Here is a 15,354-nt window from a genome sequence, read left to right as displayed (position 1 = left end):
AAGTCCCATTGTTCCTAATGGTGGTTGGAATATTTGTGTGGCTGCTAGTGTGGCCACATGCACATGTTGCCATTTGGGACAATGGGGCTTGCCATCTGCAGATGCTCAGATCTGTGGATGGCAAGCCCACAGATGGCAAAGTAGCACTGTATAATCCCCCCCCTTTTTATTGCATTTTTGGAATTTTTAACAATTTTTTAAAAATCTGTTGTAAACTGCCTTGACTCCCAAACCAGGCAGGGGCAAGAGAAGCAGACTAAAAGGAGACTGAAACAGAAGGGCTAAATTTATTCAGTCAAGCAGCTTTTAGTCCAAACTGATCTGATTCACATTTCCTAAACTGAGACATGGACTAGAACGCGATAATCTTTTGCATTTCACATTTATCCAGTTTTGTGATGCAGTTCTCCAGGGTATTTTTAAATGCACATTTTAAAGAAAATTGGGTACAAAATTAGGGAAACAACATACAAAATAGCAAATATCAGGGGAAGGTAGTTGCAAAAAAAATATGTCGATTAGGGGAAATGATGTTCGGAAATGCACTTAAATTTTTGTGCATGGAAAATGTCCATGAACATGTGGGAACTTTTAAAAATTAACCCTTTCCCATACTGATGTGGGCATGAGTTGGAAATAACCCGGTTTGAGGTGGGTGGGGGGAAGAGAAGTATAAACCTTGTAAAAAGCAAAACAGTAGGTTCTATCAGACAGAAGGAGCTGTAAAGGGATTTAAGGATTATCTGGAGGTAAAGATGCAGCCCACAAGAATGATTCTTTTCATTGAGTTGAGAAACAGGTGTTTTGGGGAAAGGGGCTGCAACTCAATGCTAGAAAATATACCTTGCAGTGCACATTTTCCTGGTTCATTTCCCAGTATTTCTGCATCAGTTGAAAGCTTCCATGTCTACTAGGTTGTGAATCTGTTCAGGCTTTTAGTCTGAACTGTAAAAGAAATATCCAAGCAAGGGAGGTGATAAGGCAAAAGCACTGGTCTACACTGCCAGTGTTTCCAAATATGAAGTACCCTTAGTTGAATCTCTGGAAAGTTACTGCTAGTCAGTGTAGATGGCATTGAACTACTGCAGTTTAAACTCAGTATTGTAGTCCAAAAACCAAGGGAGGGACTAGGCAGCAGTGTCTGGGAAAGGTTACATTTTTATACATCTGATCGGCCATGGTTGCTATGGGATTCTGGGATCCACCCAGGTAACATTTCCAAGCTCTGTGGTATCCGTTTCACCTTAAAAATCAGAAAGCCCTACTCTCTGCTCTTGCGTTCTCTTTCTCTCTCTCAGAATGAGTGAGTCGAAGCTTGGGAGGCTCCCGCTTCCTTCCAACAAAAGAATGCAAGTGGAACTTGGCCCCAAACTGCTGTGCTCAGCAGATTTTGGGGGCTTGTTTTCATTGGCAAGCCTTGAAAGCATTCTGGGTGTTGTACCTGTGCCAACACAAATGCTACATGGATCTCTGACTCTGAGAACGGGAGCAGGATATTGAAGCTGGGATGCACAAGCAGAGATGAGGAAAACCAGGCTTGAGTATTGTAATAAACAATTCATTGGTGCTTGGGTGTGTTTATGTATGGAATAGAACAGTTCTTGTAAACAGGGCAGGAGTTGCTGAACAGCAATGATAACCTATTTGCTGAAATCCAGGAGGGAAAAATATATATTCAAGAATAGCCCTGTTCGCTATGCAATAAAATACAACAAAATCCATGGTCCACAAGCAGCAATACCTTTTGGGGGGTGAACTCCAAAACATAAAATACAATATGCAAGCTTTTGAAGCTTCAGTGGTTTCTTCATCAGGCAAAGCTGTTAAAAATCCTATAGGAGAAAACATTGTCACCATTTTTGTATGATATTAAGCATCTTTGCCGGATGAGGATCACATTGGCAATCCCTATATATGTTGATGGCTATTATTGTATTTGTTTAGAGATGGGGAAAAAGATAAAATTTGTACAAGATGACTATGGGATCCCATTGAGTCCCTATATTAGACTTCTATCAGGCAATCTCCTAGTCTTAGTCATGGAATTTTCTGGGGCTCTTAATGTCATTGTCTTCCACTTTAAGAAATGTCTTCCACATTTCCTTCCATCTTTTTTCTTGTCACAAATAAACCACTGAGGAGGGAAAGTTAGAATGGTGGCACAGTGTCTTTTCGCTGGTTGTCTTTCTGGAATCGTCTTGAAGAGCCTTTCCAGATGAGAAGCAAGTCTCTGAAAGCCCTGGTTTTCTTTCTGTAAGAACCAATATTATTTTGGAGATCCACATGACATTTTCTTCATCCAAAAGTATTTCCTGAGAACTCTCATCGTTACCAAGGATTTTTCGTTCCTACTTCCCTGGGTTAAAATTAACCCAGTATTTTCTGAAATGAATTTCATCTCGGCTGTCTTGTATTATTTTAGAACTAGCTAAGATGGCTACTGCAAGTAAACCTAGCAGTTGTTTTCAGGAGACAGATTCAATGGAGGGAAAGAAGAATGTTTGGACAAAACGAAAGGATCCTAATGTTTAACTGATATAATATTGCTATGGTGCTTTAACTGAATAATAAGGCTCAGTGCAAACTGGTGGAAATCAATTTTGAAATGTTGCATGAATCTATATGTGGGACATGATCAGAGAGAGGGAGAAAAGGAAGAATACAAGGAAAGGGAGGGAAACCCAGGATATTTCAAGAGGGAGTCTGGATGCAAACCTGAAAATTTGCATGTAAAATCAAAACAAAAAGAACTGGAAACCTTTGAATACTTCCAGAGACTTTTCCCCTTCTGGATGAACCCAGATATAACTATTGGGGCATACTGACATTTCCCCTCTCTTACACCTTCTGAACTTTCTCCAAGATATGTATACACATATGCCTGGTAAGCATTTTTACCCGGCTAGTCAAACAGCAAAGCTTTAATATGACTTTGTGAGATATACAAACCGGAAATCATTAAAATAGCACCTCACCTCAAAAGCACACAAACCCAGTTGAAACAAAACAACACCCACTTCATGATCTATCCGTCCTTCTAGCCATCTATTTGTCTATTTTTCTTTATTGACTTAACTCCTATGATTTCTTTTTAATGAATCGCATTACCGAAGTGAATCTCAGTAACGACTTTGGGAAAGACAGCAGTCACAAAAGCTGATTTAGAACAAATTCTTAGCAAGCCTCGCTGCCGTTTGAACCTTCCCCACAGTGGCAAACGTTGACGCTGTGCATTTTCTAAATATACCTCCAGGTTTTCCCAGGGCATTTAAAATTAGATTTGTATACAATTTTTCTGAGCAACATAATGATTCCAGAGCCTCATCTGAGGCAATTAAAAACAGAACTTTGACATTTAATATATTATTCTCCCCCTTCATTAAACAATTATAAATAATAGCAATAATTAACGAATTTGCGCTATTCATTCTCTGCCTATGTAAACCTTTCAGGTTAATCATTGGAGCCGTTAACTCTCACCTTTTAATCAAAGGACTGGCTGCTTCAAAGAAAACGAAAGGCAGCCTTTTGCTTAAGGATGATTGATAATTGCAAAAGTCTAGCCTGACCCAAAGACAAATGGACAGTTAGGAGTCTTTCGAGGTGAGGCTGAATGAACATTTTCCCAGAGCCTATAGTATTTTTCTCTCATCCACCTAGATGCCCAGATTTCCATGTGGGATTCCATTTGTGATGCAGGATATACATTTTTAAACCTCTAGGCTTGGGCACTTGACCAAAGAAAGCCGGCCATTAGAGATGGAAAGAATGTCCAAACTATTTGGCAAATGGTTGAAAAACATGGTAGGTTTTTAATGTTAAGACACTGTGATGAGAGAAATCCTGGACTGGAGAGAACCTTAAAATCTGGAGACTTACATGTGGTTGCTTTGCACAGACAACAGGAAATGTAGAAATATCAGTTGGGGATTTATTCTGCACAAAATTTGCACATGTTTGATTTGCATTGAAAATGACATTTTCTGTGCATTTTTCTGTGCAGGAAATAACTTCATTGTAGAAATATTATTTCATGTGCAGAAAATACTTTTTTTCCTGTGTAAAACAACCATTTTACACAGAATAAGTCCAAGAGGCTTTTAAGCTTGGATTTCAAAGATTTTCTTGCAGCAGGAAGAAAATGGTTATAATTACTCGTTGCCTCCTTTGAGAAGAAACATAGTAAAGAATTACATTGCTACTGGCCATGCTGAATGCTAATTGAAATTAATGGGATTTAAATGAATGATGATTAGTCTAATTTTGGTCTTATTAACTTTTCTTCTGCTGAGTCAGGACCCAAGAGCTGAGCTATTTGGTTTTTTTAAACAATCAGGTTTACAGTCTTCATTGTTGTAGAAGTCTTTCACATCCATGGCAGCTAGTGTTTTCCCCAAGAACTGACAGGAGGTATGTGTTTGGGATGAATGTTTAAGGGTGCAAGAAGTAATGATTAAGCGCTTGCATCCTGAATGAATATGGGCTCATGCATCACAGCACTGCCATTATTAAATGAAAAATGCTTCAAAAATAGGACTATTGCATTAGGTTTAATTGGGTACATCTACATCAGGAGGGGGGAAAGTGTGACCTATGGGGCCACAGTCCATTCATGAGGCCTATTATGAGACCCCTAGCGCCACCAATGTACATCCAGTTGCATTGGACCCATCAATGTGGCCCCTGAGTGTATGTGAGAGAGGTTGAAAAATGGCTCCTACTCCTCTGCTGCTGCCCAGCCTTGATTTATATCTTTCTTATAAATCTGCACAACACTGGTAGTGAACTTCTCAAATGCAGTGTGTTCATCTTCAGCTGATTTTTGTGTCCACTATGGTTCCAGTCTTTTGGATGCTTTTCTTAACTACATTCATTATCTACAGTTGGAGTTGGAGTCCAGCACATCTGGAGGAGAACCAGGTTGGAGAAGACTGACTTAGTAGCTCCCTTATGTGATAAGGTAGAAGGGAAAGTCTTTCAGAACGGAGAGGATGAAGAACCCTTAACTGTTGTGTTTGGAACTAGCCACAGATTAATGCTGAAACCATTAATTCTAGCAATGACAACATTGCATCTGAAAAGGTGTGTATGCATGTTTGAAGAAGGTAGAATTAGAATGTCATGATATAATGGTAGTGTTTTAGAGACAGAAAGATTATAATTCATTCTTAGGATTTGTTTGTTTATTTGTTTGTTTTTAAAGAGGGGAAATCCCTTTGAGAAGAAGAATAGACCAATGAGAATCTTGCACAGTTTCCCCCTAGTGTTTGAATGTTTTGAAGTGTTGCAGAGGAATGCACAGAAAATGACAAAGGTTTTTTCACACACAGAACAACAACAAAAAGTTTTCTGCACATAAAACACCATTTCCTGCACAGAAAACCATTTTGTTTCTGTGCCAAGAATAGGTTTTTGCACAAAAATAGTTTTTCCCCCTCAACATTTCAGTGCTGCAGAGAGACTACCAAAAAGGGATGTCTGTTTTCTTCTCCATCATGCAGAAAACTATCACAGTTATTAGTCTCTCAGCTACTAAACTTCTTTTGCCTTTCTTTGGATTCTATCAACCCCTTCATGAAAATTACGCCATTTTCTGACAATAGGAAGGAAAACATAACTGGTCATTTTAATCCACCCACATCTTGCTGGGGTTTTTTTCTGTTCTCTTCAATTTTTTGTTTGTCAGTCACTCCAAGGTATGAAATTGTGCAATGATTTGCATTGGAAATGAAAACTTTCAGACTGAAAGAGCCCAACTGGCTTTCTGGCGGTAGAACTGTATGTTTCAGTCTCTGTGGAATTCCCCATGAAACAAATGTTTCTTAGCAAACGCTGCTATTGCAAACCTCTGATGAAAATGTGGAGAAGAAGAGAGCTATTCCCTAAAATGTCAGAGCTCACCAGATCACTCTTTTTCTCTGCACTGCATCCTTGTGATTATCCACAACTATTCCGTAATGACATAGAGCCATTCTGTAATATCTTTGACCTTTGAGCCTATGACTGGATAGGGATTGATGTGACATACAGGGCTTACTCATGCCAGGACAAACAAGTGTGTGCTTTGTGAGGCTGGAAGGAATCTATATACATGAGCTAATGGGGACTTTCTGTACCCTCACATCTAGAGGTTTTCTGAGACACAGAAGGGCACTGGGGTAAGAACATTAACTTTTATGACTGGCAGACAGTATGGAGACTCTGGGTTGGGCACACCTTATGCAAAGACAAGAAACCTGACCAGGGCTGGCTCCTGCTTTGGAGGTCTCTCTGGGGATCCACTTCTTAGGTGTCTATAGAAGGGTGCTGGAAGGCCTTCTGTCCTAACAGAAGGTACCCAATCTTCACTGAAATCCAAGGAGAGACAGACAAGATGTGATTATGATTGTGGTAGCTACACTTAGTTGTGGTATGTTGGTTGCAGGCCTTTCCAGGTAACTTTGCCATCCATCCAAAGAAGCTGGCTACCCCTGCTCAAGGGGTAGCTCTCTGAGTTTGATCTTCTGCCTGGTCAAGAGAGTGATATTAAGGCTGAGCTGAACTTCCTCCCAGGAGACCTTTCAGCTCAAATATGGAAGAGGGGTGGAGAAGGGACACAAACAGTTCTTGAAGTGCCCAGGGCCTGAGGACAGTTTCTGGAAAGGTAAGTCCTGTCTCACTAGAGATCTCTGAGAATTTAGATAAGTATGTGGACAGAGGTTTCTGGACAGGTCTCTGGGAATATGGATAAGCATATGGACAGAGGTTTGTTTACTTCCAGCTGTTATTTCAGCAGTGGGCCCATGCTTATTTCACTTTGCCAACAACAACAAAGAAACCTGACTCTCTTGTTCTCTTGCTTTTTAAGGGTAGCTTGATGTGCAAAAAATGAACAGGCAAGGTTTTTTATGCCAAGGGGATAAACATTACCTCCTCCTAATCAAGATTTCACCCTTTGGACCACAAGCTTTATGCTCCACCAGTGGTCCAATATGACCTTGGTCATTGTATATAGATCAGGCTTACTAATAAGATATCAACACTGTTCTAATATTGGACCTTACCCTTCTTCCTCATCATTATTTCACAATTACTCCCCCAACCCATGTTTTTGAATATACTTATTGGCAATAAATGATCCTGCTTTCCCATATATATATATATATGTGTGTGTGTGTGTGTGTGTGTGTTCTTATGTTCTTGCTGAGGATAGCAAATCCTGGCTGGCTAAATAGTTCTTACTTTATTCCCATTCTCACCACGAGGTGGCAATGCAATGGCACTGACCTGCATTCTGTGTAATGTTGGAAAGATAGACACAACCACACCTTTGTGCAGAAAACTGGGATAAAATCTTTAACTATTTTGGATTCAACTGATTCTCTTCCCCAGCCTGCCCTCCCCACAGTGCCTCATCTGGCCGCAATTGAGGACACACAAGATCCTAACAACATTTTAAAATGTCTTGTGCGTATACAATGCTAATAGTTTAAAATGTTTTGTGCATATAAAAAGGCTTTTCTGATACAAATGCAAGTTTAGTAAAAATTGAAGTGGACTATGCCACAAAAAGGAAAAGGACAACCACAGAGGTAGACTTTAGTATTAAATATTTTGTCAAACATCCCAAAGCATTCCATAATTTGGTTTTAGAAGGTTGCAGAACAAAATAAAGGAAGATTTCTCCATCAATCAATTTTAGAACTACCTAAAACATGAATGTCAGTCACAGTGGATGTATTTAGAGCTAGATATTTCATATAAAACAGGGAGAAGGAACATGTAGCCCTTCAGCTGGTTTTGGATTGTTACTCCTATCAGCCCTAAGCGACATAACCAATGGCCAAAGATCATAGGAACTGCAGGCCAACAACATCTGAAGGGTCACATGTTCTCCATCTCTGATAACCACTACTTTTCTAGCTTTGCTGTTGTTGTGTGTCTTCAAAGTATTTCCAACTTAGGGCAATCCAAAAGCAACCCTACCATGTGGTTTTCTTGGCAATATTTGTTCAGATTAGTTTATCCTTTGCCTTCTTCTAAGGCTGAGAGACTCTGAGTTGCCTGGTCTCCCTGAGACCAATATTCCAACTACTACACCATGCTGCTCTCAGTAGTAAAATATCACCTCCTCCTTTTGTTTTGTTTTTCCTTCAGGGGTCCTGACCTAATAATATACCATTAAATAAAATCATAGGTTTTGTGTCACTGTCTACTGAAGATCCACCAGTGCATTCTGTAGCGATGAATTGGAAGCATTCACAATCAGCTGCCAACAACTGAGCGTGTTGGTTACACAATTGTCTTACTGGAAGCATCCAGACAGGTTACTATTGAGACAGGTGGTCTCCACTCCTACTTGAAGATCCATAGTTTCCTCAAAACAGATAGCCGCTCCATCAATGGAGACTGTGACTATTCTACACCATGGGTAAGTTCATTATTACTGTGGCCAGTTCCACGTCTATTGAACAACCTTTTGGAGATGAGCTTCTCTGTACAGGTGGCAGGCACACATTTTGTTGCCGGGGACATACCCAGCTTGGTAGAAGTTGGCAGAACTTCTGCTCCACTGGCATAACTTGAAGGCACATAGCAACACCCTAGAGATACCAGGAATTAAACCTGGGAATCCTCATATTGCAAAAAATGCAATCCAGCCAAATGTTGTATGCTTTCCCCCAATTTTATGCAATCCAAGAAAAGGAAAAGACTGCACTCACATGATTGCAATCCTATCTTCTCACTTTACTTGTAGAGTCACCTTTCCCTCAAAAGTGGAACTGAAGGTGATAGAAAGTAGGTTATACAAGTTTTTTTAAAAAAATGTAAAATAAATTCAAGAATCTGAAGACATCCCTGAAATTCAAAATGGAAGGACACAAAAAGGGGAAGTCTTACTGACTATGAAGCAAAGGAATGTCCCTGGTTAGCAGACAGCTGCAACATAGGCCTTCTTGCTAAGAAAGCTTTTGTATGTGAAACCCAATATACTTTGGTTGAGGTGCCACGCTGACCACAGATGAACATGAATAAAAGACAGATGGGCCAAGAGGAATTTCAGTACATCCTTTGTCTTGTCCCGCTCACATCCCAAAAATCTCAGAGCAGTTTAGTTGAGGCTCCCAAACATTGCTACCTCCAGGCACCCAAAAGGCCAAGTCCTGCTTAGCTTGAATGGTGAAGTGTGTCATGTGCCTTCAAGACCATTCTCTGGTTTTAGCAAGTGTCTCCTTTGTGTCTCAGGAGTGTTTCATTCTGGGTGTGATTCAGGTCTGTGTCAAGGGGCCCTGGGGATGGCCAAAGCAACACTTGAGCTGGGGTATTTTGCCGTGTGAAGTGGGGGATTTAGGTTGTGCCAATAGACCTTTGCTGACCCTTCGGTGGGGCAGGGTATTACTAGAAGTGCACAGAAATGTGTGTGTGTGTGTGTAGGGTGGATTAGATTCCATTATTTGCAAAGAAGATTATAACGAGGAGAGGAAATGTCACAACAGTGATGAATGGATGTGTCAATATTTGGTAGCCAGAATGGAAAGAGGAGAAAAGTGAGCCCCGATGCCTTTAGATCAAATGGAGGTTGGCCCCTTTCTCCAGGCACAATTGGAGTTTGGGCAAGGGAATGTGGTTGCTAAGCCACCCCCCCTATGTGGGGATTTTTTTTGCCTTTCATTTTCAAACCAAAAAGGTTATCCCTACATGTGGTCCCCTTTAAGTTCTCGCAAAGGAAAGGAAAGCCTATCTGAGTTTTAGGGGCTCAGTGGTAGATCCTCAAGAAATGTTTAAGCCTGAAGGTGAATATGGCAGATGGTTGTGTAAAGATGGTGGGTGTTCTTTAGTCTGGATTTGTAAGTGGCCTTCCCCTGAGTCAACATGCTCCCTGATATGGTCCTGGGTTTTCATTGTGTTACTAACTTTGCAGAAGTTTTCATTTATTTAAAGCCACTTGAGGTTTTTGTGAGGCTGGGAATGTTAAGCCATGTGCCTTTGGCCTCCTAGGTGACTCGGGTTTATTCATTAGACTCCATATGTGAATTTTGTGTGAAAGAATGCCAACTTGAACCCTCTGGGTTGAATCTGAATATACATGACAGGGTTTTATGTGACCATATTTTTGGTTTTGTCAATCATTTAAAAAATGACTTTGTTTTTAATAGAACATTTTCATGGTGTTACAGCATTGAGACTCTATCTATCTATCTATCTATCTATCTATCTATCTATCTATCTATCTAATAATAATAATAATAAATAGTTTATTTATATCCCGCTTTTCCAATTTTTGATCAAAGCAACGTACAAGTTTAAGTAAAAAAAAAATCAAGATAAAAACAATTAAAACAGTATCTAAAAACAGTCACAATAACAATAAAAGCAACAGGTTCAGCTGAGTGGGGAAATCCATAAACATCACAAGGTCGTCAAACCGAGGGGGTGAAACATGAAGTAACATCTCATGGGGGGAAGGCTTGAGAAAAGAAGAAGGTCTTAAGGTTCTTCTTAAAAGTATCTAAAGATGTGGTGGAGAGGCGCTCATCTGGAAGATTATTCCATAATCCATAATCTATCTATCTATCTATCTATCTATCTATCTATCTATCTATCTATCATCGTCTTTTTCACCAAAAATGAAACAGATCCAGAAAAAATGTAGTTGTTGAACTACTGCTCCTATAATCCATCAGAGAACACAGACATGTTGACAGTGGGTTCTGGGAGCCATAGTCCAAAAGGTAAACTTTCCAAACTCTACAATGAAATTGTTGTCTTTCTTCAGAACAGCTAGTGTAAAAGAACACTGCTTTATGCCTCCCCAGGCAGCTGCCACACTGGAGAATTAATGCAGTTGGACTATGGAATTCTGGAATCTGTACTTTGTTGTGGCACCAGGGCTCTCTGACAAAGAAGGCTAAATATCTCAACACACTACAAACCCCAGAAATCCATAGCATTGACCCATGGCAGTTAAAGTGGTGTCAAACTGCATTAATTCTGCAGGGTAGATGAACCTCCGGTAAAATTTATGATGACCAAAATTGGAATTCAGGCTTCCTGCATAATACTGCTCCACTTTTACATTTTCCCATATCTACTGAATGCAATTAGTAACTAAAGCTGAGTTGAATTTTCAAAGGTGAAACCCATTCTATCATTTATTTATTTGAAATCATGTAACCAGTACAATGATATCACACTGCATCATTACATTGCCCATTGAACGCATCTGTGTGATGATGCCATTGGCCTATTACAGACTGCCAAAATAAAGCTGCTTCGGGTCTCTTTGGAGGTATGCTATTTAAATGATGCATGGGTCCTAAGAGTCCGGAGGTCGCGCCAAAGCCACACTCCATTCGTAAGCACTGAAGTGCGGCTTTGGTGCAGCTTCCGGATTCTTTGGATGCATGCATCATTTAAACAGCATACCTCCAAAGAGACCCGAATCAGCTTTATTTTGGCAGTCTGTAACAGGCCATTGTTTCAGGAGGAAGATAATGTTTCCTATTGTCATGAATTCAAACTGTTTTTACCCTGTTTCAAAAGGGTCAAACTCTGCCCCCAAATCATTCAAGAAGGCACTTTTTGTTCATTTAAAAAATATTTTTATTTACTTATTTCCTTTCTATTCTGGCATCCTCTCAGAAAGGGACCCAAGGCGGCTTGGGTTTTGCTAGCTGCAACACACTATACTTAAGGCTGTTGCAAGGTTTCTATCAGAGTTTCAGTGCTTTGTGCTGTTTGAACAAAGCAAACGACAATCCTTAGAAATACAAATGGCTGCCCAGGACCAAAAAAGATAGCCATGCCTTCCAGAGAGTATGGATAAGAAGCTTCTAAGGGGGGAAATTAGCTTCCTTTCTGGACTATAAGGAAGGAGAAGAAGGAGGAGGCAGAAGGAAATCAAAGACAAAGAGGGAAGAGGACGAACATGAAGAAGAGGAGGAGGAAGAAGGGGAGGAAGAGGAGGAGGAGAAGGAAGTGGAGCTGAGGAATAAAGAAGAAAAAGAGGAAGATGAGGCGAAGAGGAAGAGGGAAAAGGAAGACGAAGGGGAAGAAGGAAAAGAGGAGAAGGGGGTGATTCATGCCCTCATCCTCAGCAAGAAAAATATACAAGGGCTCAGATTGAAAAGTTTTTGCTGGGATCCCCATTTTTTTCTCTCTCACACACCAAGAGCTGATTCAGCCCTAGCAATATCTCTCCCTCCTCCTTCTGGGATTATCTCAGAGCCATTCATTCTCTTGAGGTCACTGAACTGGGGGAAGTAAATGCAGGTCATTTTACCTGAGCCGAACAATAGTTTTGCTGTCACTCGTGCCAGAGACGGAGCCGTTCAAAAATACCCTTGAAAGCTTGCTTTGAGATCGGTTGCTAGGCTGAGGTGGCCCGGGTGCCGTCTCCCAATTTGGAGGCTGGCCTGTGGAATGTGACAGATCAGTGGTCTTGGCTGGCCTCAGTCCTCTGGCCGGACTCCAGGGTTGCAAAATAAATGGTAGGAGCAAGAGACGGAGACTGACTTCATGGCGGTTTTCCTTGTTCATTTCTGAAGTGGCCACTGACACTTTGGCCCTTCTGTCCTGCGTGGTGATGGCCTCTTCTGAATATCCATCCTCCCTTTTCCACCAGTGAGTCAAAATGACTCCAAGTATTATGTGAAAACTTTCAGTAGTGTCAAAAATACCTCCTCATCCGCCACCACCAACAGTTTCTTCAATGCTCTTTGGGGAAATGGTCCTGAAATAGGTGGCCATTCATACTGTGGTCACTTGCAAGCAATTGTGTCTCTAGCCTACATCATCTGATGCATCGGAGTCCACACAAGCTTATCCTAGCAACTTATTTTTCCTCAGTCTTAAAGGTGTTGCAAGATTCCTCTCTATCTTTTTAGGCTGAAACTGACTAACATGGCTTTTATATTTGATTATTACTGATCAGGAAGATAATGTTCTTTTAAGAATTGCTACCTGCCCAAATTCCTGCTTTCCTAGAAATTCAGCCATGGTGAGATCCCACACAGGGGAGACGGAATGCAACTTTGTATTCGTGAGGTTGTGTAGTAGTTGTACAACACTCTCATTTTATAGTGTTTTGTGCAGTTTTCGGGCTATGTGACCATGTTCTGGAAGAGTTTCTTTTTCAGAACTTGGCCACATAGCTTGAAAACCCCACAAAAAAGTATGGATGCCGGCCATGAAAGCCTTCGACTCCACTCTCATTTTAGTGAATATACCCACATTGCACAATCAAATGAATGACAAATGTACATACATGTCTCCATGTGTAATGTGCATTAATACCTATGAGCATCATGTCCAACTCTGCATGATATACATGCACTCCCATGGACAATGGGCAATTGCATTATGCTATGACAATCTTGAAATAAATATGATCATTCCACATTGGACAAAAATGTTCAACTGCTTCTGCTGGAGAATTTATGCAAATCTAAGAAACTGACAGGATTCGAACCCATGCTGAATTGACAAACAGAAAAGCCTTGTTCAGAATAGGTTCAGGCTGAAGTAGTTGCATGAGACATTTAGACTTCTCTGTCATAGAGCTCTGGTGCCACAAGAAACTGCGATTCCCAAAATTCCATAGCATTGATCCATGGCAGTTAAAGTGGTGTCAGTCTGAATTGTTTTTGCAATGTGGATGTAGCCACAGTGTCCCCATCTATTCCACATTTAATCAGTTTGCTAATCAAAATATTATGGGGCACCTTATCAAATGTTATGGGGGAGCTTGCCAAATGTTTTGCACTTGTGTGAACTGGAGTAGAAATGCAAAACATGAGAGTATTGTGATGAGTTTAGTATCAAAGTGGTTGTAAAGAGTGGTTAGGGGACAAAAGTGGGAGACAGGATCTACGTAAAGTCAAGACAAATGGCTAAACATACAAATAGCGGAGGAAGATTTTGGTCTGTTGTATGATGTATGATGTGCAGAAGAGAAATAAAGTGGGCATGAGAGCTTACTTGTGGCTGGGATGTCAATTACTGTTATAATATGTGTTCCAGGAAACTATTGTCCTGTTCAAGGCACTGCCAAATGTAATGGAGTTTGTGGATATATCCTAATTCAACTATATTGGAAGTATTTAGTTACTTTTAGGACTGGAATATGCCCATGGGAACCAATTACTCCTTTCACCACTGGAATAAATAATGGGTACAAACCACTTGTTAAAAGTAACTGTCTTATGCTCTGGCAAGAATACTTTAAAAGTGACGTACTATCACATTGCAGGGAAATTTTATGAAGCTTAGCAAATAGGTGGTCACAGAGAATGATTTGCACCACTAGCGATACATCTAAACTATAGAAATAATTCAGCTTAATGACATTTTAAATGGTGGAGCCCCATCCTATGGAATCCTGGGGTTTGTAGTTTTAATTTTACAAAGTCTTTAGGCTTCTCTGTCAAAGAGTGCCGGTGCCTCACAAAACCCCAAAGCCCAGGATTCTGTAGGATGGAACATGGCTGTTCATATAGTGTCAAAATGCATTATTTCTACAGTGTGCATGCACCCTATGAGCAAGGCAGGAGGGTTTTCTTTTTTCCAAATTAAAAACCACAATAATAATTGGGGAAACTTTGGCTACTTGTAAAGTTAGCAGCATGCCTCTACTGAAAATCTGGGGGAAATGCCACCTTTCCATGCTCAAAGATTTGGGGTTTTTTTCCTCCCATGCACAAAACCACAACAAATGTTCGAGAAAGAAATCTGACAATTTTCAATGCAGCTCTATGCCAGAGGGTTCTGGATTTCAGAGAGCCTTCTGGTTATGTCAGCTAATTCCAGTCAAAGGTTGCAAAAACAGTGTTTAATATGCATTTCGTTCCTTGCGAATCCCAGCAAACGCCGGGGAAATTTTCCTTTTCCCTTTCAGCAGATGCTGGCACAGGACTTCTCTAATTCTCCCTGATTTGCTTCTTAATCTACTGTTGCCTTTAATCATCTCCTTGCTCATTAAGAGAGAGAGAGAGAGAAAGAAAGCAAACTCTCTTGGCTTTAAAATAACCTCCACATTTTTTTGGCAACAGGTTGTTTTTCTAAGCAGCTAATTGCATGCTGACTTTTTAAAAAGTAAAATAAAAATCCCTTGCTTCGTTCTTCCAGTATGTGTCAGGCATGGATTCTATATTAATCACTCGGTTCCTCTGTATGGCATTTATTTCTTCAGGAAATGAATCAGACAAGAGGAACTTGTGCCTCATCTCTCAGCCCCACACAACACCCCTTTTGCCAGTGAAAAGAGCAACAAGTTGTTTTATACACACACACACACACACACGCGCGCGCGCGCACACACACAGTCGGCCCTTCTTATACACTGATTTTTTATACACGGATTCAAGCATACATGGT

This window comes from Sceloporus occidentalis, unplaced genomic scaffold, assembly GCF_023333645.1.
Source record: "Sceloporus occidentalis isolate IW3139 unplaced genomic scaffold, rSceOcc1.0.p SCAF_9, whole genome shotgun sequence".
Taxonomy (NCBI): Eukaryota; Metazoa; Chordata; class Lepidosauria; order Squamata; family Phrynosomatidae; genus Sceloporus; species Sceloporus occidentalis.
This window is presented reverse-complemented; position numbering follows the sequence as displayed.